This window comes from Tachysurus vachellii, chromosome 2 (assembly GCF_030014155.1).
Source record: "Tachysurus vachellii isolate PV-2020 chromosome 2, HZAU_Pvac_v1, whole genome shotgun sequence".
Lineage (NCBI taxonomy): Eukaryota > Metazoa > Chordata > Actinopteri > Siluriformes > Bagridae > Tachysurus > Tachysurus vachellii.
Window position 1 is genome coordinate 1,781,283 of NC_083461.1, and position 22,793 is coordinate 1,804,075.

The 22,793-nt window shown below is 39.8% G+C and overlaps 1 protein-coding gene and 1 long non-coding RNA gene across 2 annotated transcripts in view; one reads left to right on the plus strand and one right to left on the minus strand.

The window, feature by feature from the left end:
• The window catches only part of LOC132861792 (legumain-like), a 196,094-nt gene that overhangs the window by 13,564 nt on the left and 159,737 nt on the right, over window positions 1–22,793 (plus strand). The window lies entirely within an intron of this gene.
• On the minus strand, window positions 20,053–20,723 carry LOC132861223 (uncharacterized). Its single transcript, XR_009649909.1, has 3 exons — window positions 20,650–20,723; window positions 20,284–20,344; window positions 20,053–20,087 (listed from the first exon to the last, which is right to left on the minus strand). It is a non-coding gene; the product is annotated as an uncharacterized LOC132861223 (long non-coding RNA).

Genomic DNA, 22,793 nt, shown 5'->3' on the forward strand with positions numbered 1-22,793 from the left:
AGTCTTCTATTAACTGGGATTTTGCTCAGTTAAATAAATCCACATCTGAATGCACAGAGAATTTTAGTAGACATCTATTCACCTAAATATCAGTGTAGTCATTATTTTAGTCTTTTAATCTGCTCTGATTAATATCCGGCTCTTGTTCTTCATCAGACTGCTGCTGATGATGATGTCTTGAACTATGCAGCTGTGAGTTTTGCTAAAAAACCTTCATCCTCCAGAACATCCAGAGCCAAGAGCCATGAAGACGTTTATGCTCATGTTAAAATAAAATAGACAAATAATATTTTTTCTGAAACCTTCTTCAGTTTTTCTCAGCATTTTTTCTTGAAATAGTTCAGATGATTTCTAAAATGTAAAAAAACCTAATATTGTTTTTGACATTAAAGGTTTTTAATTAAGCTTTTGTGGCCCTGTTTTTGTCCATTTTTAAAGTTATTTCAGAGTAATATAACATTAACTTTTCCAGAAATATTAAGAGTCTGTAAGTAAAAAAAGGGCTGAATATAAAGATTCCAACATTACTGATGAGATGCGGCTGTTTAACCTGAAATTAAATTTTAGACACTGAACATTAAATCAGATTAAACATGTATGTTGAGACCGATGATGTGCCAAGAAGTGCTTTATTTTAAATGTTTTCAGACTATTTACATTAACAAACATGACAAATACCACAGTGTATTTTTTGTGTTCTATTTAAGCTAATTTTAGCAACATGTTCATTCCCACAGATGTCTCTAAATGACTTTACTGGTTGTATTAAAATTTCTGTTTAGTAGAGAATTAATAAACATATCTTACAGTTCAGTCCACAGTTGCCTTGTGCCATCATTTATAGCCCCAAAAAACACAGAATAAGCTCTGGTTTCTATTTTAAGCACTAAACAATTTAAGCAGGTTTGTTGTTTCCATTAACATTCCCATGTATCGTCTAGTGTGAGATGATCTCAAACTAAACACCAGCATGATGACAGTGTGTGGTTTTTAACCACGTCAAAGTTGTTAAAGTTCAGCAACAGTTTGTGTGCAAGTTTTGCATCAATACGAATGCAACCTTTATATTTTGTAGAAACGTTTAACATTTTGTTGTCTCCAGTGTCACAGCACAAAAATAGAAACCTCAGGTAATAGTGGAGCATGTGAAAAGAATTTAGCAACCAAACTACAAGATGCTAGCTTGCCACGTGATGCACAAATTGAGCTGTAGGAAAACATGGTGTTTTTTTTCTACTAAGCCTTCTTCAGGGTTTCTCAGCATTTCTTGAAGTAGTGCAGAAGATTTCTAAAATGTAAAAAAACAAATATTATTGTTTTTGATATTGAAGGTTAAACTGTCAAAAAAAGGCTCTTGGTACACAATTTGATTAAACTTTTTGTGGACCACTGTTTTTGTCCATTTTTAAGTTATTTCAGATTAACTAAAACATTAATATTTCCAGAAATATTAAGGGCCTATAAGTGAAAGAGGGCTATATATAAAGATTCCAACATTACTGATGAGATGTGGTGTAATGATACACACACTATGGACCAAGGTAAGCAAAACAGAGTGAGGTTTATTGAAGTCCATGAACATATATATCAGGAAAGATGGCACTAGGGAAAGGAAAGGGGGCACTAGGACCTGGGAGAGAGGGGAGAGTGAAAGTGCCCATGGGAGGAACTGACCACAGGTGTCCAGCTGGAGCTGACAGAAAGCTTGGAGGAACTTACTTTTGTCTTGAATTTTCCTCTCAGTCTGATCATTAGATTGGAGGAGTGAGAGGGTTCGACTGATGCCAAGGTGACCAGTGCCAACAGAGGTATGTATTTGGTTAATGAGGGGCATGTCTTGAGGTGAAGGTATGAACTGAACATTGGGTGGACATTCCGGTGGTGGATGGACAGTATTTTTCTCTTCAGGTGTCCACTGAATGGTACTGACAATCATGGAGGATAGAAGGATGGTCTCTGGTTGCTCAGATTCCTCGTCAAGCATGTGGATGTGGGATAAAGCACAACCGCTGGTCTGGGTGTAGCAGCAGCAGCGTGTAGCAGCGTTGGAGTTCTTGCATCTTCCAAGCTGTGAGCTTGTAGTGGTCCTTGAATTATTCGGTTTTGGTTTGTGTTATGCCATACGGAAGTCGGAGGCCACTGAACCTGCATTAACGACGACAGTGGGGGCTCGCCAACAGCCTTAGCCACCGGGTTGGCGCATATTTTTTGTGTTGCAGTTAGATTGTAGCGTCTATGGTCATATAAACGCAGTGTTTTAATTGTTTGCTGCGTCGCATTTGTTTGCTTGGCTGAGTATTTTTATTCAATTTCGATTTATCTTGAGTTTATACTTTAACTCCTTACTTTCTGATATCTTTATTTGTTTTCCCAGCAACGGCTGCTAGCTGGTTAGCATCACTAGCCTGTTAGCCCAACTACCGCTAGTACATCTTTTATCTCTGTTGTACTTGCTCTATAACATCATGTCGGTTATGTCTCTGCCTCTGAGTGCAGGCGATGACACATTAGAGCTGTGTGACACGTGTAATTTCTACTCCCTCTACCTCTACTCCGTGTGCTTCTCTGTCCAGACCCAGCACACTCAGGAAGTTTCCTGCCCAGGCGCTGTTCACTCCTGCGCCAGGGCACCGCGGATCCTGGGTGCAGCAGTGGAGGACGCGTGCCGGGCCCCGGTCGAGGACCTCTCCTCCTCCACCGGTCTTCGAGATCCCCACACGGAACCGCTTTGCCCCCCTTTGCGAGACAGACCGCGATGCTGTGATCATCGGAGACTCCATCGTCCACCACGTCCATGCTACTGTGGCTAAAGGTAAGGCTCGCACTCACTGCTTACCTGGTGCTTGTGTTTTTGATGTCGCTGAACAGGTACCTAGGGTTGTGAGCAGAAACACCGAGCTGTGGTTCTTCATGCCGGCTCGAATGACACCAGCCTGAGGCAGTCAGAGATCCTGAAGAGGGATTTCAACACCCTGGTGGAGACGGTTCGCAGAACAGTGCACACGGTGAGGATCATCGTGTCTGGACCCCTTCCAACGTACCAGCGAGGAATTGAAAGGTTCAGTAGACTTCTTGCTTTAAATGAATGGCTACAGTCATGGTGTCAGGCTCAGAAAGTACTCTTTATTGATAACTGGAATGTTTTCTGGGAGCATCCTAGGCTGTTCCGTGCTGACGGCCTGCACCCCAGCAGAGTTGGAATGGAGATACTCTCGGACCACATCTCCAGGGCGCTGCACACCCTCTGACTGGTAAACTACGCTTTAAATCCAAAATTCAATAGCCATCCTTCACCTCAACACATTGACACAAATGCACACATAGCTCATCCGATAGAAACTGTGTCTGTAATCAGACCAGAAAAATGCCAAAGAAACATACAAAAACAGTTCCTAAAGTTTGGGCTCCTGAACATTAGATCACTTGCTCCCAAAGCACTTATCGTAAATGAAATCATTTCAGAAAATAGCCTTACCGCACTCTGCCTTACCAAAACTTGGATTAAGCCAAATGACTACATCGGTCTAAATGAGTCTACACCGTCAGGATATATCTAAGTTGCATGAGCCTTGTCAGACTCGTCATGGAGGTGGTGTTGCCACTATCTTCAGTGATTCCCTTACTGTTACCCAGAGAACACAGTATAGATTTAATTCTTTTGAAGTGCTTGTCCTTTGTTACACTATCGCACATGCACACGAAAAAATCCCTGATGTCTCTTGCTCTAGCGACCGTGTACAGACCCCCAGGGCCCTACACTGATTTTCTTAGAGAATTCGCAGATTTTCTTTCAGACCTATTGGTTAACTTTGATAAAGCGTTAATTGTAGGAGATTTTAACATTCATGTTGACGACACAAACGATGCGTTAGGACTCACATTTATGGACCTACTAAACTCATTTGGGGTTAAACAAAACATCACTAGAGCAACTCATACAGTAGATTTAATAATATCACACAAAATAGGCGTCAATGACATAGATATCATACCTCAAAGTGATGACATCACAGACCATTACCTCATAACGTACACACTACCTGTAGAACAGACTAACTGTGTCTCACCACGTTATCGACTCGGTAGAACTATTATTCCGACCACTAAAGACAAATAACATGCCTGATCTGTCTGGACTTCTTACTGTACCCTTAAACACAAACGATCTAGATGTAATAACTAACAGCATAGGTGATATATTCACTAGCACATTAGACACTGTTGCCCCAATCCGATTACAGAAGGTTAGAGATAAAACTCTTGCACCGTGGTATAATAGTCATACTCACACCCTCAAGAGAGAAACCCGTAACCTCGAGCGAAAGTGGAGAAAAACTAAATTAGAGGTTTTCAGAATCGCGTATAAGGAAAGTATGTCCAACTATAGACAGGCTCTAAAAGCGGCCAGGGTCGAGCACCTGAGCAAACTCATAAGAAATAACCAGAACAATCCTAGGTTTTTATTTAACACAGTGGCTAGATTAACAAAAAAAAATGAAATCTGAACAAACTATTCCATCACAGCTCAGTAGTGAGGACTTTGAGTTTCTTCACTGACAAAATCAAAAGTATCAGGAAAAAAAATAGGTGACGCTCAACATATGAAAGCAACTAGTGACCCAGCCTCACCTAAGGCTGTAAACACACAATTACAGTGCTTTACAAGCACAGGACAGGAAGAATTAGATAAACTTATTACAACAGCTAAATCAACAACTTGTTCACTAGACCCCATTCCAACTAAATTACTGAAAGAAGTGTTACATAAAGCTGGTGAGCCTCTTCTTTGTATTATTAATTCCTTGTTATCTTTAGGTTACGTCTTTAAATCCTTCAAGTTGGCAGTTATTACGCCACTCATCAAAAAACCTAATTTAGATCCAAATGACCTATCAAATTACAGACCTGTTTCACATCTTCCGTTTATGTATAAAATACTTGAAAAGGTTGTCTTTGTTCAACTGAGCTCCTTCTTACAGAAGAACAATATCCTGGAAGAGTTTCAATCAGGTTTCAGGCCCCATCATAGCACAGAAACTGCACTTGTGAAAGTCACAAATGACAGTGAGGGCTTTTAATGGAAGTGGTACGTACTCGTACTCTGGATATTGATGGACTAAGTCGTAAAGGCTGTTGAGGGAAACAGGTCGACAAACAGTGAGGATGCCACCTCTTCACCTCAATGGTTTCCCAAGAGAGATCCGAGTGGTGTTGTATAAGCCACGGATACCCGGGGATGATATCCGAGGTGGAATTCTCCAGAACCAGAAGGGTGATATCCTCCACATGCAGCGCTGCCACTGTCAGCATCACTAGTCCTGCAATATGGTGTATGTTGGCTCTGTTTAATGGTTTGCCAGTGATGGAGTGGGCTTGGAGTGCCTTTGGAACGCTGATCTATCTCTGATAGTTTTGAGTAGATGAAGTTGAACCGGAGTCAAGGAGAGGTAAAATACAAATAGAGTGATGGAGAAAAGATAGAACACTTACGTTTGTATGACTGTACCGTCAGGGAGTTTTGTTGCCACAACGAATTTGCCCATTCGAGAGCCTTCCCTTGTAAATGTGAATTGATGAAAGCTATTTTGGAGCGTTTGGTGGGGTATTGCTGCGGCTGCATCTCGAACACAAGTGAACATTGAAGCAAAAATCCAGTGCAATTCTCTGCCGAACCACAGTAGGGTGCCGGGCTGGCCATGGGGGATGCGACTACGGCGGCAGATGAAGACGGTGCTGTAACAGGTGTGGTGGTGTTGGATTGTAGCGATGAGCGAAGAAGATCCACTAGTTAGCGAATGGGATCTGATGCTGGAACGTTCATCTTGCTTACGGTAGTAGGTCACACGCTACGGACCAAGGTAAGCAAAACAGAGTGAGGTTTATTGAAGTCCATGAACATATATATCAGGAAAGAAAGTACGAAGCACCAAAACGTTGCAACACACACAAACACACCTGTAGGGGATATCTCAGGAACTCCAGTAACTGAATCCTTAACTTGAGGAAGTATATTATATATATATATATATATATATATATATATATATATATATATATATATATATATATATATATATAGGAGCGAATCCTGTCCAAAAGCAAGGACGAAGGGAGGGTAGCCGACTGCTGTGAGACAAAGAGGAGTCTGGAGCTTGAATGACTGCAGAGAAAATCATGTTAGTACATACGAGACCAGACAATGAGTGAGTGACTGAGAGTGGCTTATATAGGGTGTGTGTTGATTGGTGAATGCGGAATAGGTGGTGCTGATTAGTACTCAGGTGGATGTGAATGCTGGTGAGTGAGGGAAGGACCTGGTTACTCCATGACATGTGGCTGTTTAACCTGAAATTATATTTCAGACACTGAACTTTGAATCAGATTAAAAATGTTTGTTAAAGTTCTTTATTTTAAATGATTTTTAGAGTATTTTTAATGTATTAAGAAATTCCACAAATATCAAAGTGTGACCATTTTTTGTGTTTCTATTTAAAAACATATGTTCATTGTGTAGGGCACTCTAGGGAGGTGGCCACGAAACAACAGCACTAATTCAGGAAGTCAGATGAAAACAATGCTAGTAGCGCAGTTTATTCAGTGTAGGGGCAATGGGGGGTGGGGGAGTGAGTGAATGGTGATCTGACTGCCTCAGGCTGGTGTCGTTTATGCCGGCATGAAGAACCACAGCTCCGGTGTGCTTGCTCAGGATCCCAGGTACCTGTGCAGCAACATCAAGAACACGAGCACAACTGGGATTCTGTTCTGTTAAATAAATCCACATCTAAATGCACAGATAATTTTAATAGACATCTATTCACCTAAATATTGGTGTAGTCATTATTTTAGACTTTTAATCTGCTCTGATTAATAAACAGCTCTTGTTCTTCATCAGACTGCTGATGATGATGTCTTGAACTATGTGTAACCCACTCGAATAATTTAACTGATAGATCCAATAAATCTGTCATTATTTACCATACTTAGAATAAGTGTTTCTTATTTGCACTTATATACATATTTTCTTTTCTTTTTCTATCTAATGCATAACATGTTTAGTCATGTAAGATATGTATATATGTGGGTATATATATATTTTTTTGGGGTGTGAAATGTATTAGAGAAGTTGAGTCGAGTGTTGCTGACGTCACTTGTGCGCCAGTAGTGGTGAAAGATGCGTGCTGCATGTTTTTGGCGGCTGTTCAACTTTATCCATCCTTGCGAATCTCTGTCAAAATACATGTCTGAACTGTTTCATTGCATTAGGTTTTGCAACGTGTGTGTTTTATGAGCTGGGACTGTTTCATCGCGGTGTGATTGCATTGGATTCGGGTCGATAAGGACGTGTTACTCTGGAATCTATTCGGATGGACTGCGCCCCCACAGGACTGTACGCCCCCAAAGGACCCCACAGTTTTTTTTTTTTTCTTTCTTCTTTCAACGTTACCTCAACCGGGAACTTTGGTATTTATGCATTTGTCTATGGACTATTTGGGATATTTCTTTCTTTTGTTGTTATTGGAATTGTTAAATATCTCTTATTGTTAAATGGGTAAATTGTGCTCAATTTAAAAAATTTGTTGTTTTTTTTTTTTGTTAAAATTGAACAGAACAAGAAAGTTACACAAACCTGCAATACAGTTTAAAAGTGAAACAAAAGAAAATTAGTAAATACATTATTCATTTTGGTTAATTTATTTTGTGTTGGTGCTTTATTCAAGCAGTTATACTAAATGAGACTAGATTACATATAAGTGCAGACACACAATTCTGATATAATTTTTTTTGGTGTGAGACCCCGAACCCGGGACATCCAGATAAATTGCTATTTTAAGTGTTTGGTGATCTCAGACCTAGTAGATATTAAAATATCAAGAAAAGGCTCTTGGTACATAATTTGCTTAAGTTTTTGTGGACCACTTGAATTTTGGTATTTTCCACTTTTCCAGAAATTTTAAGAGCCTGTAAGTCATTCATTCAAGTCAAGATTCACTAACAAATTCCACAAATTCTCAAATTGCTCGTATCTCAAAGCAATTTTCCCCATTTAAATTAATTGAAATCCCAATAATCCGTTCCAGCTCGCAAAATTCCACTCCAGTTGTTTTGTTTGTGTTTTGAATATGAAAAATGTTCAGTACTGTATTTATAAATGACAAATATTGTATAAAAACTTACAGTAATAAAAGAGAATGTTAAAAAAATAAACTGGTTTTATTTTACGGAAGATGCGCACGGAGGTTGAGGGAGGAGTAAACAGGCGGAGGATTTACACTTTCACTTTTGTTCACTTACTCGCTACTGTACACTCTTAACCTGGCTCACAGCCGAACACGGGCCAAGGTGGAGATCACTATAGGGATCCTTAAATCTCGGTTTCAGTGTCTCCATGGGCTCCGGGTTAGTCCAGAGAGGGCATGTGACATTATAGTGGCTTGTGTTGTGCTTCACAATATTGCCATTATAAGAGGAGAGAGCCACCCTCCTTGTATTGAGGAAGATGGCCCAGAGGAACTCCTACAGATTTTAGAGGCCAACAGAGACGGAAGACTTTTGAGAGACAGGATCTGTCAAAATTACTTTTATTAATTTTTTTGCACTGGTCTGCCAGGCAGTTGATTTCTTTATTTTCTGAAAAACAATAAAAGTAAAATTCAATAAAATGTTTTTTTTATATTGCTTTACACACACACACATACACACACACACACACAAAACACTTTTAACATGCAACAGATTAATATTCAGACAAGTTCTCACCTTAAGGCGATGCTCCAGTAATTAAATTTCAAGTGCTGCTTTTTTAATGAGGAGCCTTTTCTCTTCCATTTGAAGCTGTATAAGGTCCATCTCCATGTCACTTTTTCTTATTTGTTTTTGAAGATGGACCTTATACAGCTCCTTTGCTGGCATCTAGGAAGGTGGAAAAAATTTAATGAATGAGATTGTTTGGTCAGACAATAAAATTCAAATATGGACACCTGGACACAAATTCTTACCCTGCTTAGATTGTGTGAGGTTGAAGGACCCTCATCTGTGGGCAAATCCCTAGGTATGTACTGTGAAAGGACAATGACAGTTTGTTACTCTAATGCAAAAAGGGGCCATACATTATAATGGTATGCATCATACCTCAGTGGATCTACCAGCATTGTCCACTTCTGTCACAGCAGATGTGGTCTCTTCATCATCTTCATCCTACAGGAGAAATATTCAAGTATACATTATCTGGCAAAAAAAAAAAAATAAAATACCTAAAAGCAACTAAAGGTACTGTACCTGACAACAAATCACTTACAACTGTGACAGACTGTGTTCTTTCTGGAGGGTCCAATAATACAATCCGTCCATCAGTACCTATAAGAACACACAACCCATTAAATTCTCAATATTATCAAAGAAAATAATACATGAAAAGAGTAACATGTCAGACTAAGATCACAGTAGCCTATACATCATATGCAGTTAAATAAAATAAGCCTACATAAAAATTAATCTTGTTCAAAAAGCCTTTAAGTGACAGAGATAGTAATTTATTAGGACAAAAAATGAAAACAAATCATAGAGGTAAACTTACATTTCACCATTTTTTCACCATCACTTGTGGTGCATGGTGTTTGCGATGAACTGCCCCCTGGAATGCCAGCAACCACTGGTTGCCCTTTATTAAGGGACAGAGCCAGCTTCTCAGATGGGGTGAGGGGAGGTGGTGGTGGGCTCCCGCCAGCTAGACGGGCTTCAGTCTTCTTTCTATTAGCTACATGACAGAATGAATATACTAAATCCTGTTATAATAATAGTTCAGTAATTGTGTAATCAAATATTACCTTTTTGCAGAATGTTTGTGTGTTTCATTTTGATTTGGCTTAAAGTTCTTGTGGCTCAGAAGGATTACACCTTATTAAATAAGAAATATACATTATTATTTTAAACTAAAGAAATAAATGGCAGGAAAAGTAAATGCTTTCATAGTGATATAACATATTCAAAAGGATGTATAAGTCATACTTCATTATTATTTTGCATTATAATAAAACGGGAGCCAATACCAAATTTGTAATTTAATACACTCACGCATTTATTCTGTCCGTTATTTTTTGCCAAGCCAACTCTCTTGCTTTAGCCGATGCAGCTGTATTGCTTCTTTTTAATATTATTGGCTTCAACTCCTCATAAGCGTGCATTAAAACCTCCAACTCCACCTCTGTGAAATACGGCGCTCTCTTTTTTTTCGCTTTGAGTTTCCATGGTGACTCGTGAAATCGGCGATCCATTGAAAATGTCTTTATACATGCACCGTGCACGCGCATAAACTCTGGGTAACCAGTTGGAGGTTGATTAAACCAACTCTTCTCAGGTGTTTTGGAACCGACATACTCATGGTATGCCTGTTTGGGGTAAATCAACCCAGAATTTATGTTTTATCAAATGGTAAGTTAACCAAGCTTTCTGGAATACCCCCCTGCTCCCGACCAGGTTAGGTTCACAGAGTAAGTTACTATGGTAACTGACTCTGAGTATAAGTTACCTCTCTTTCATAAACGGGCTTAACTTAACCTGCTTTCTTGGGGTTAACATAACTCCCTTTCTGAAACGGAAAACCCAGAGTTTCCCTCATTTCAGGGTTAACATACTCAGAGTTTTCACTTAACCTGCTTTCTGAAACAGGCCCCAGGACATGTTTTATGCTATAATTAGTGTTTACTTCAAAGAAAACAAAATGCCATTAACAAGTACCAGAGGTGTGTTTTTAAATGCTTGTCACTGGAATGGAACCATTAAGAGATTGTTTTTGTATATTTAGCTACAAAAATATGGAAGTAAATAAATATTAAAGGTCATTAAAGGTACAAAACTGGAGCTTAAGCTTAAACTGTAAGCTCTAAAGTAAAGTTGCATTCTTTAGTTTGACAAAGTAAAAGATAAACAAAAAAATGTTTTGCTCTTCATTAAACTTCTTCTATCAGAGAGATTTCAGCACACAGGACTGATAAACTGGACTGGTAAAGTCATGTGACTCGTCACACCATCAGAATAGACAAGAATTCACTGTGAACTTCACACCTCATTATGGCTAATTGACCAATCAAATCAGTCCACAGCTTCAAAACATCCAATCAGGTGTGAGCCTGGACCTGGTTTTCTACTGAACACACAAGTTCATTAGATCACTTGGTCTGAACAGGAACGATGATCAGACTCTTTGTCGCTCTTTGTGCTCTTTTTTCTCTCTTCACAGCTGGTGAGTAACTTTCTGAAACTTTAATGTAAAACTGTAATATTTTATATTTAACTCATTTACTGACATCAAATATTAAACATTTTTACAGTGAAAACTTCTGACATCAAGGAGATTGATGTGATAACAGTAAAGCGTGGAGAAGATGTAACTATGAAGTGTAACACTGAAAGTGTCACAAAGAAAGATAATGTAGTTTGGTACAGACAGAGTTCAGGAAAATTACCTCAGTTTATTGCAAAACTATACATGAACAAATTGGGCTACAAATTTGATGAAGGATTTAACGATGCTCGTTTCAGTATTAGTGTAAATGACAGTAAATTTGATCTCAGTATTAAAAAAACAACAGAAGATGATAAAGGAGAATATTTCTGTGGAGAAATGGAAGGAAGTGTAGTGAAGTTCACATCTGGAACACGTCTGCAATTTAAGGTAAACAGTTTTACTCTGATAACCTGCTAATTCCAGATCAACACTTTAACCAGAATTATGTCTACATATGCATTAAATGTTGAATATTTCACTTTATTTATATTTAGTATCATTTCTGTTAATTTGCTGTGTTTCTGATTTATCTGTATAGACAAAGAGAAGACACACCGTAATACAACAACACCCAACAGCACAGAAACAAGTAATAATTTGGTTTCCTTTCACTGTCTATAACAGAATGTTCCATAGCGACAACCTCTCACTGTTCATAAATCATACAATATTTATACAAGTTGTAGATTTATACATTGTGTGTATTTTCATCATTCCAGGCGAACACAACTGGATTATTCCCTTAACAGCCTCCAATATATTCTCTGTTATTGTAATCTCACTTCTGGTTGGAGTTTTATATAAAAATCACAGAAAAGGTTTGTTTATTTTTATTTGTTGTTATTTATAGAGTTATTGTATAAAGTTGTTGTATGTTGTGAATTTCATCTTTACTTGTGTGTCTTATTGTTCAGATGCTTCATCAAGCAACCATCAAATTCCCACCAATCAGGTAATCCAGTCTTCTATTAACTGGGATTCTGTTCTGTTAAATAAATCCACATCTGAATGCACAGAGAATTTTAATAGACATCTATTCACCTAAATATCAGTGTAGTCATTATTTTAGTCTTATAATCTGCTCTGATTAATAAACGGCTCTTGTTCTTCATCAGACTGCTGCTGCTGATGATGATGTCTTGAACTACAGTATGCAGCTGTGAGTTTTGCCAAAAAAACTTCATCATCCAGAACATCCAGAGCCAAGAGCCATGAAGACGTTTACGCTCATGTTAAAATAAAAGAGAAATTGTATTTTTTACTTTTGTGTTTTTTTCTACTGAAGCCTTCTTCAATTTTTCTCAGCATTTTTTCTTGAAATAGTGCAGATGATTTCTAAAATGTAAAAAACTAATATTATTGTTTGATTTTGAAGGTTAAATTGTCAAGAAAAGCTTCTTGGTGGTCAATTTGTTTAAACTTTTTTTTCTGTTTAACTAAATCATTAAGTTTTTCAGAAATATTAAGAGCCGGAAGTGAAAAAGGGCTGAATATAAAGATTCCAACATTACTGATGAGATGTGGCTGTTTAACCTGAAATTAAATTTCAGACACTGAACATTAAATCAGATTAAACATGTATGTTGAGACCGATGATGTGCCAAGAAGTGCTTTATTTTAAATGTTTTCAGACTATTTACATTAACAAACATGACAAATACCACAGTGTATTTTTTGTGTTCCTATTTAAGCTCATTTTAGCAACATGTTCATTCCCACAGATGTCTCTAAATGACTTCACTGGTTGTATTAAAATTTCTGTTTAGTAGAGAATTAATAAACATATCTTACAGTTCAGTCCACAGTTGCCTTGTGCCATCATTTATAGCCCCAAAAACACAGAATAAGCTCTGGTTCCTATTTTAAGCACTAAACACATCGTCTAGTGTGAGATGATCTCAAACTAAACACCAGCATGAGGACAGTGTGTGGTTTTTTACCAAGTCAAGGTGTTAAAGTTCAGCAACAGTTTGTGTGCAAGTTTTGCATAAATACGAATGCAACCTTTATATTTTGTAGAAATGGTTAACATTTTGTTGTCTCCAGTGTCACTTCCTTCACTGGAAGTAAGACTTTAAGGACAAACACTGTTCTAGCATGTCAATGTCCCTGTGCACAAAGTGAGCTTGAAGAAGACACGGTGTGTTAAGGTTAAGTGAAAGAACTTGAGTGTCAATGGAGCTCAATTTGTGTACAGGGGCAAGGTTCTGATGGAACTGCTTTGAGCCTCTCAGTTCCAGTGAAGTGAGCCTTAGCATTAGCTTTGCAGCTATGTCACCTAATCATAACCTATTTGCTCCACTGTGTAGGCTTTAATGCTGAAGTTGTGGTTCACACTCTCATTCTAAAGTTTTCCCCTAATAAAATGATGTTACTCACTCTCATGGCTGTCACCCTATGGTCTGGATTAGGGATGAGCGAGTACAGCATTATCTGTATCTGTATCTGTTAACCATATGAATTATCTGTATCTGTACTCGGAGTGGGTGCGGCCTAACCCGGAAGTAAGCGGGACTTGTCTTGAAATGGACGGGGCTTTAAACGGTATGTTATTTTAAGCATGCAATTGATATGGGTTGATCAGAAATTGTTATATTTATTGCTGATTAGAAAAATATACGTATTATTAACGTATTCTCAGTCGTAATATACGTATTATTAATGTTACAACCCGAAGTAAAAAGCTGAAGAAACCCTAAACGTTAACGGAAAATACCCGCGAACCCGAGTGACTGAGGGAGAGACAGAGAGCTGTTCTGTGTGTGACTGTGAGTGAGCAGAGCGAGACACAGCAACACAATACATCTGTATGTGTGTAGGGGAGGGGCGCTGTGACTAGCCTATCACTGTAGGGGAGGGGCGCTGTGACTAGCCTATCACAGAACACTGACACAATCAGCTACCCAATGATGATTTTCATTCAATCCGAACACAGATATTGACTCGTATTACTCATATTATACTCGTACTCGGCAGAAGTGCTTTATCCGTACCGGATACTCGTTTCAACCGAGTATCCGGCTCATCTCTAGTCTGGATATGGATCTTTTATCCTGCTGTCTTTTCTAATAGAGTTCTAACAAATCTACATTTCTCAGGAATAAAGCTATTATTAAATGGGAAATGTAGGTGCATGTGTGTGTGTGTGTGTGTGTGTGTGTGTTTGTATGTATGGTGACATGATGCAACTTGTGTGGAAGTGCAGTAAGTAGGCATTGCATGCTTTCTTGCTAACTTGCTAATCTGCTGCCATTGGCTATCCCTTGTGGTGAAATGGGGAACAGCCTTGAGTGTAAGCCTCCTTTTGCCAGTACATAACATCTTCTTCAACAAGACTCCTGACAGCCCTCACTGCTTCCAGACACTGTAACTGGGTGCATTGCCCCAGTCTACATTTGGTAGAGCATTTTGCAGTAGTGTCCAGAGGTTGTTCATGGCCAGCTAACCTGCTAGGTAAGACTTCTAAGACAAAGGCTAAGGGAGTGTCGGAACTTAGAGCCCGCCTCCAAGTGGACATATCGCAGGGTGACCTATACTCTTAGACTTTTGTTCAATTTTGACACGTGTAATTTCTACTCTCTCCACCTCTACTCCGTGTGCTTCTCTGTCCAGACCCAGCACACCCAGGAAGTTTCCTGCCCAGGCGCTGTTCACTCCTGCGCCAGGGCACCGCGGATCCTGGGTGCAGCAGTGGACGCGTGCTGGGCCCCGGTCGAGGACCTCTCCTCCTCCACCACCACCGGTCTTCGAGATCCCCAAACGGAACCGCTTTGCCCCCCTTTGCGAGACAGACCGCGACGCTGTGATCATCGGAGACTCCATCGTCCGCCACGTCCATGCTACTGTGGCTAAAGGTAAGGCTCGCACTCACTGCTTACCTGGTGCTTGTGTTTTTGATGTCGCTGAACAGGTACCTAGGGTTGTGAGCAGAAACACCGGAGCTGTGGTTCTTCATGCTGGCTCGAATGACACCAGCCTGAGGCAGTCAGAGATCCTGAAGAGGGATTTCAACACCCTGGTGGAGACGGTTCGCAGAACAGTGCCCACTTTGAGGATCATCGTGTCTGGACCCCTTCCAACGTACCAGCGAGGAATTGAAAGGTTCAGTAGACTTCTTGCTTTAAATGAATGGCTACAGTCATGGTGTCAGGCTCAGAAAGTACTCTTTATTGATAACTGGAATGTTTTCTGGGAGCATCCTAGGCTGTTCCGTGCTGACGGCCTGCACCCCAGCAGAGTTGGAATGGAGATCCTCTCGGACCACATCTCCAGGGCGCTGCACACCTTCTGACTGGTAAACTACGCTTTAAATCCAAAATTCAATAGCCATCCTTCACCTCAACACATTGACACAAATGCACACATAGCTCATCCGATAGAAACTGTGTCTGTAATCAGACCAGAAAAATGCCAAAGAAACATACAAAAACAGTTCCTAAAAATTGGGCTCCTGAACATAAGATCACTTGCTCCCAAAGCACTTATTGTAAATGAAATCATTTCAGAAAATAGCCTTACCTACAGGCTACATCGGTCTAAATGAGTCTACACCGTCAGGATATATCTAAGTTGCATGAGCCTTGTCAGACTGGTCGTGGAGGTGGTGTTGCCACTATCTTCAGTGATTCCCTTACTGGTACCCAGAGAACACAGTATAGATTTAATTCTTTTGAATTAACATAAAGGACAAGCACTATCGCACATGCACATGAAAAAATCCCTGATGTCTCTTGCTCTAGTGACCGTGTACAGACCCCCAGGGCCCTACACTGATTTTCTTAGAGAATTCTCAGATTTTCTTTCAGACCTATTGGTTAACTTTGATAAAGCGTTAATTGTAGGAGATTTTAACATTCATGTTGACGACACAAACGATGCGTTAGGACTCACATTTATGGACCTACTAAACTCATTTGGGGTTAAACAAAACATCACTAGAGTAACTCACCGTCATAATCATACAGTAGATTTAATAATATCACACAAAATAGGCGTCAATGACATAGATATCATACCTCAAAGTGATGACATCACAGACCATTACCTCATAACGTACACACTACCTGTAGAACAGACTAACTGTGTCTCACCACGTTATCGACTCGGTAGAACTATTATTCCGACCACTAAAGACAGATTCACAAATAACCTGCCTGATCTGTCTGGACATCTTACTGTAACCTTAAACACAAACGATCTAGATGTAATAACTAACAGCATAGGTGATATATTCACTAGCACATTAGACACTGTTGCCCCAATCCGATTACAGAAGGTTAGAGATAAAACTCTTGCACCGTGGTATAATAGTCATACTCACACCCTCAAGAGAGAAACCCGTAACCTCGAGCGTTTGTGGAGAAAAACTAAATTAGAGGTTTTCAGAATTGTGTATAAGGAAAGTATGTCCAACTATAGACAGGCTGTAAAAGCGGCCAGGGCTCTGAGCACCTGAGCAAACTCATAAGAAATAACCAGAACAATCCTAGGTTTTTAATTTAGCACAGTGGCTAGATTAACAAAAAAAACAGAAATCTGAACAAACTATTCCATCACAGCTCAGTAGTGAAGACTGAGTTTCTTCACTGATAAAATCAAAAGTATCAGGAAAAAAAAAGGTGACGCTCAACATATGAAAGCAACTAGTGACCCAGCCTCACCTAAGGCTCTAAACACACAATTACAGTGCTTTACAAGCACAGGACAGGAAGAGTTAGATAAACTTATTACAACAGCTAAATCAACAACTTGTTCACTAGACCCCATTCCAACTAAATTACTGAAAGATGTGTTACATAAAGCTGGTGAGCCTCTTCTTTATATTATTAACTCCTCGTTATCTTTAGGTTACGTCTTTAAATCCAATTCTTTAAATTCAAGTTGGCAGTTATTACTCCACTCATCAAAAAACCTAATTTAGATCCTAATGAACTATCAAATTACAGACCTATTTCACATCTTCCGTTTATGTCTAAAATACTAGAAAAGGTTGTCTCTGTTCAACTGAGCTCCTTCTTACAGCAGAACAATATCCTCGAAGAGTTTCAATCAGGTTTCAGGCCCCATCATAGCACAGAAACTGCACTTGTGAAAGTCACAAATGACTTGTTCTTAGCTTCGGACAAAGACTGTATGTCACTATTAGTTCTACTTGACCTTAGTGCTGCATTCGACACTATAGATCACAACATTCTCCTAGATCGCTAACAAAATTACACAGGTATTCATGGACAGGCTTTAAGTTGGTTTAGGTCCTACCTGTCTGATCAATACCATTTTGTAGAATTAAATGGTGAATCCTATTTATTACCAGTTAATCGTGGGGTCCCTCAAGGATCAGTTCTAGGACCTCTGCTTTTCTCGATATACAGGGAGTGCAGAATTATTAGGCAAATGAGTATTTTGACCACATCATCCTCTTTATGCATGTTGTCTTACTCCAAGCTGTATAGGCTCGAAAGCCTACAACCAATTAAGCATATTAGGTGATGTGCATCTCTGTAATGAGAAGGGGTGTGGTCTAATGACATCTACACCCTATATCAGGTGTGCATAATTATTAGGCAACTTCCTTTCCTTTGGCAAAATGGGTCAAAAGAAGGACTTGACAGGCTCCGAAAAGTCAAAAATAGTGAGATATCTTGCAGAGGGATGCAGCACTCTTAAAATTGCCAAGCTTCTGAAGCGTGATCATCGAACAATCAAGCGTTTCATTCAAAATAGTCAACAGGGTCGCAAGAAGCGTGTGGAAAAACCAAGGCGCAAAATAACTGCCCATGAACTGAGAAAAGTCAAGCGTGCAGCTGCCAAGATGCCACTTGCCACCAGTTTTGCCATATTTCAGAGCTGCAACATCACTGGAGTGCCCAAAAGCACAAGGTGTGCAATACTCAGAGACATGGCCAAGGTAAGAAAGGCTGAAAAACGACCACCACTGAACAAGACACACAAGCTGAAACGTCAAGACTGGGCCAAGAAATATCTGAAGACTGATTTTTCTAAGGTTTTATGGACTGATGAAATGAGAGTGAGTCTTGATGGGCCAGATGGATGGGCTCGTGGCTGGATCGGTAAAGGGCAGAGAGCTCCAGTCCGACTGAGACGCCAGCAAGGTGGAGGTGGAGTACTGGTTTGGGCTGGTATCATCAAAGATGAGCTTGTGGGGCCTTTTCGGGTTGAGGATGGGGTCAAGCTCAACTCCCAGTCCTACTGCCAGTTTCTGGAAGACACCTTCTTCAAGCAGTGGTACAGGAAGAAGTCTGCATCCTTCAAGAAAAACATGATTTTCATGCAGGACAATGCTCCATCACACGCGTCCAAGTACTCCACAGCGTGGCTGGCAAGAAAGGGTCTAAAAGAAGAAAAACTAATGACATGGCCTCCTTGTTCACCTGATCTGAACCCCATAGAGAACCTGTGGTCCATCATCAAATATGAGATTTACAAGGAGGGAAAACAGTACACCTCTCTGAAGAGTGTCTGGGAGGCTGTGGTTGCTGCTGCACGCAATGTTGACGGTGAACAGATCAAAACACTGACAGAATCCATGGATGGCAGGCTTTTGAGTGTCCTTGCAAAGAAAGGTGGCTATATTGGTCACTGATTTGTTTTTGTTTTGTTTTTGAATGTCAGAAATGTATATTTGTGAATGTTGAGATGTAATATTGGTTTCACTGGTGAAAATAAATAATTGAAATGGGTATATATTTGTTTTTTGTTAAGTTGCCTAATAATTATGCACAGTAATAGTCACCTGCACACACAGATATCCTCCTAAAATAGCTAAAACTACAAACAAACTAAAAACTACTTCCAAAAATATTCAGCTTTGCTATTAATGAGTTTTTTGGGTTCATTGAGAACATGGTTGTTGTTCAATAATAAAATTAATCCTCAAAAATACAACTTCCCTAATAATTCTGCACTCCCTGTATAGCTGCATGAGTCTGTTGCCCCTTTTCCACCGAGGCAGTTTGAGTGCTGGTTCAGAGCCAGAGCCTAATTTAGAACCAGTTCTTTCTTTTTCGACAGCCAAAGCACCGCTTGTGTCAGGGGCTGTGGGCGGGGCTACTGTTAGCACATGTGACAATGTACCTTAAGTATACTAATGTTTAATACACTTTTACTTTACCACGATATGATACATTATCAGCACACATGATAGTAGGTAGCTACATGCTAAAGCTAACTTTTTTCTGTGTTAATGATAAAATAACGTTATGTACTTTCTCGATTACAACTTCCGTTTATACAGATTACATGGAGCTGCAGGTACACGCTGGATTCGCCGCGTTTGGATGTTAATGTAGGTTCACAAAGCCATGAGCATTAACAGTAAAGCAACATCCACCATTGTTGATGCTGCGCTAAAGTTGCTGGGACACGTGACACATATACAGTGACGTCAGACTCGGCTCTGTGATGGCTCTTTAGCCGGGGGAAAGGCGAACCAGTTCTTAGAAGGCTCGCCAGTGGAACCAACTTTGAACCAGCAGGAGTGCTAGCTCTGACCCAGCACCCGGTTCTTTTTGGTGGAAAAGGGGCATATGAGTTTGACAGTTTCACACCTTAATGGCCTCATGTTGCTGTTAGTTTGAGAAATTTGTGTTCCATCTGTGTGTGTGTGTGTGTGTGTGTGTGTGTGTGTGTGTGTGTGTCAGAAACCATGTCCAACTTTAGAAAGAATACTGATGTGGTAGTGTGGTGGGTTTTCTTCTGCGTTTTGTATTTTTAGAATGAAAGAGACTTCACACCATGATGCAGTTGTCAAATGGTTTACTTGTGGCTTCTCAGGATCTCTCATCTCTGCATTACACATAACAGACATCATCAGGCAGTAACAGGATTACGTCTGTTCTAGAAGTGCCTCTCATCGCATTGAAATCCCGTGAAAGAGAGCAAACATTAAAACATAAAATAATCATCAACCACATACAATTGTAATATGAGGAAGAAAATCTAAGAACAGGAACCAACACTGAAATGATCCATTTACATACCTGCATTACACATAACAGACACCATCAGGCAGTAACAGGATTACGTCTGTTCTAGAAGTGCCTGTCAATCATTACACATACATTTATATACGTGTAAATCTCTTGGATCATTACAGTAATGAGTGTATAAATTTAAGTGTGCATCATCATGTAATAAGTTTCAGCAGCCTACCACACGAGTAATGGCGGCCATTACGTTAATTCACTTTGTATTAAACATCCTTTTTCAATGTTCAGAACTTGGATTAATAATGTCTTAACACCAAAAAAAAAAATTACTAAAAATCACATTGTGTAGAAAACCCAAAACAAGTAAGTAATTAACTGATTTTGAACACTTTTTTTTGAGGAGCCGATAAAACATACCTCTCATCGCATTGAAATCCCGCGAAAGAGAGCGTACACCGGAAGTTACGTCAGCTCCACCCTCACGCTTACACATAACTTTAACAATTCTTACTAACCATTATTTTTAAAGTTTAATGTTTTCAAAAAGAAAGAGAGGAAACAAAACCAATAAAGAAATAAAATTTATATTTGTAGAAAGAGAAATAAAAAATAACATTCATAACTATGCAATTTTTAGTGCAAATAATTAATAGTAATTTAAATAATCTAGTGTAACAACATTACACTCGCCACATTCACCCCCACTGTTTTACACTAGATTATTGGACAACCCAACATCGACATATCAGCGTAGTCATTACCCATAACCCACCGTAGGTTGTACAGCATTGAAGCTATCCCATTAGAGATTCAGATAGACCGAGGGTAGCTAATCCCCAATCTAACATTTGAAAAACCATGCCATATACACAGTTTCAATAATAACATACACTAATAGTCACTCTGCATGCCTATTTTCTCAAGCAAACTCGTGAGTTGTGGACCATGGAAGGTTACTTCACCCATCAAATTAACAGAAGCCCATTCAAACAATTACCCTCAGAAACAACAAAAGAAATACATTTAAAAAAATTAAACTTCCAGAGCAGGACAAACTCTTTGAGTTGACATTGTTTGTATCAGTCTATGCACAGGCGTAATCAATCTACCAAATCTTGTTCTTGGTCCCTGCTGTTCACCAGAGTCTCTTACGTTGTGACAAGACTGTGAAGTATCTTGGGATGAACCCACAGGTATCTCTCTAACAACAGCAGAAACATCACAGACATGATCAACAGTAGGAGCGACGGTTTGGGATACAGAGTCTACATTCTGTACATCTGACATACGTCTCATCATTTGATGCAATGTATGCAGACACTGAAGTACTGGACATGCTTTCAGAAACGTCTTGACACTCTACCCCTTCAACCTGTTCAGTGTGTTGCCCCACTTCGAGGTTACAAGTCTCATGTTCACTACTGTGAATCACATCATCACTCAATGCATCATTCTCCCTCCCTGCAACTACACCCAAGTCAGCAATCCATTGAGAAGTTCTGTCTATAGTGTCACTCTTCTGGAGGTCAGCACTTGATGAAGCACAAATTGAACTCAAGTCACATTCTGAATTTACTGAATCCCCCAAGCAGGCAATGGTAAAAAATTTACAGGCATTAGCAGGTTCCGATGTACAGTTCTGACATGACCATTAACCGGGTGGCGAATCTTGTATGTATTCAAAGAACAGTTCTTACTCACAACAATGTACACCGTGCTCTCCCAACGATCTGCTAATTTTCTTTTTCCTTTTTCCCCTTTGTTTGCCAGAAGAACTCTATCACCCAACTCTAATGAATGACCCTTGCATTTGCGATCATAATGTTCAGCCTGTTTGTTTTGCTGCTGACGTGCATTTTGCTGTGCAAGTGACATTGCCTCCCTTAAATCCTTCCCCAGAGACTGGACATATTTACTCAGGTCAACAGTCCCCCCATCCAAGATTACACTCTCAAACAGAACATCTACTGTCAATCTCGGGGTACGACCAAACATCAAAAAGAATGGTGGGTAGCCAGTAGTCTCATGCCTGGTACAATTGTATGAAAAGGTCAGTGTTGTAATGATCACGGAACAGAGCGGACCCAAACGCAGGATAGCATAAATAAACAGGGTTTAATGACAAAACACAAAACAGGAACACAGACTCGAGATGGGACTAAACAGGACTAAGACCACAGTAGATGTCGCGCTGCACGAGGCAACGCGGCACAGTTAAATACAAAAAGGACAATGACACAATAAGGATCAGGTGTGATGACAGGGAGGAGCAGACGAAGGCGGGGCAGACACGTGACGAGAAACGTAAACAAACGCACGTGGCCAGAGTCCGGGCAGAGTCCTTACAAGTGTGTTCAACATCTGAGGCCAATTAGCTTTAGACCTTGGAGGCAAGGACCTTATCATGTCACCAAGAGTACGATTGAACCTTTCAGTCTGACCATTACCCATAGGGTGGTAAGGAGTGGTGTGAGATTTGGAGACACCTGACAAATTCAACTTTTCTGCAATCAGCGAGCTTTCAAAGTTTGCACCCTGGTCAGAATGGATTCGGGCTGGGA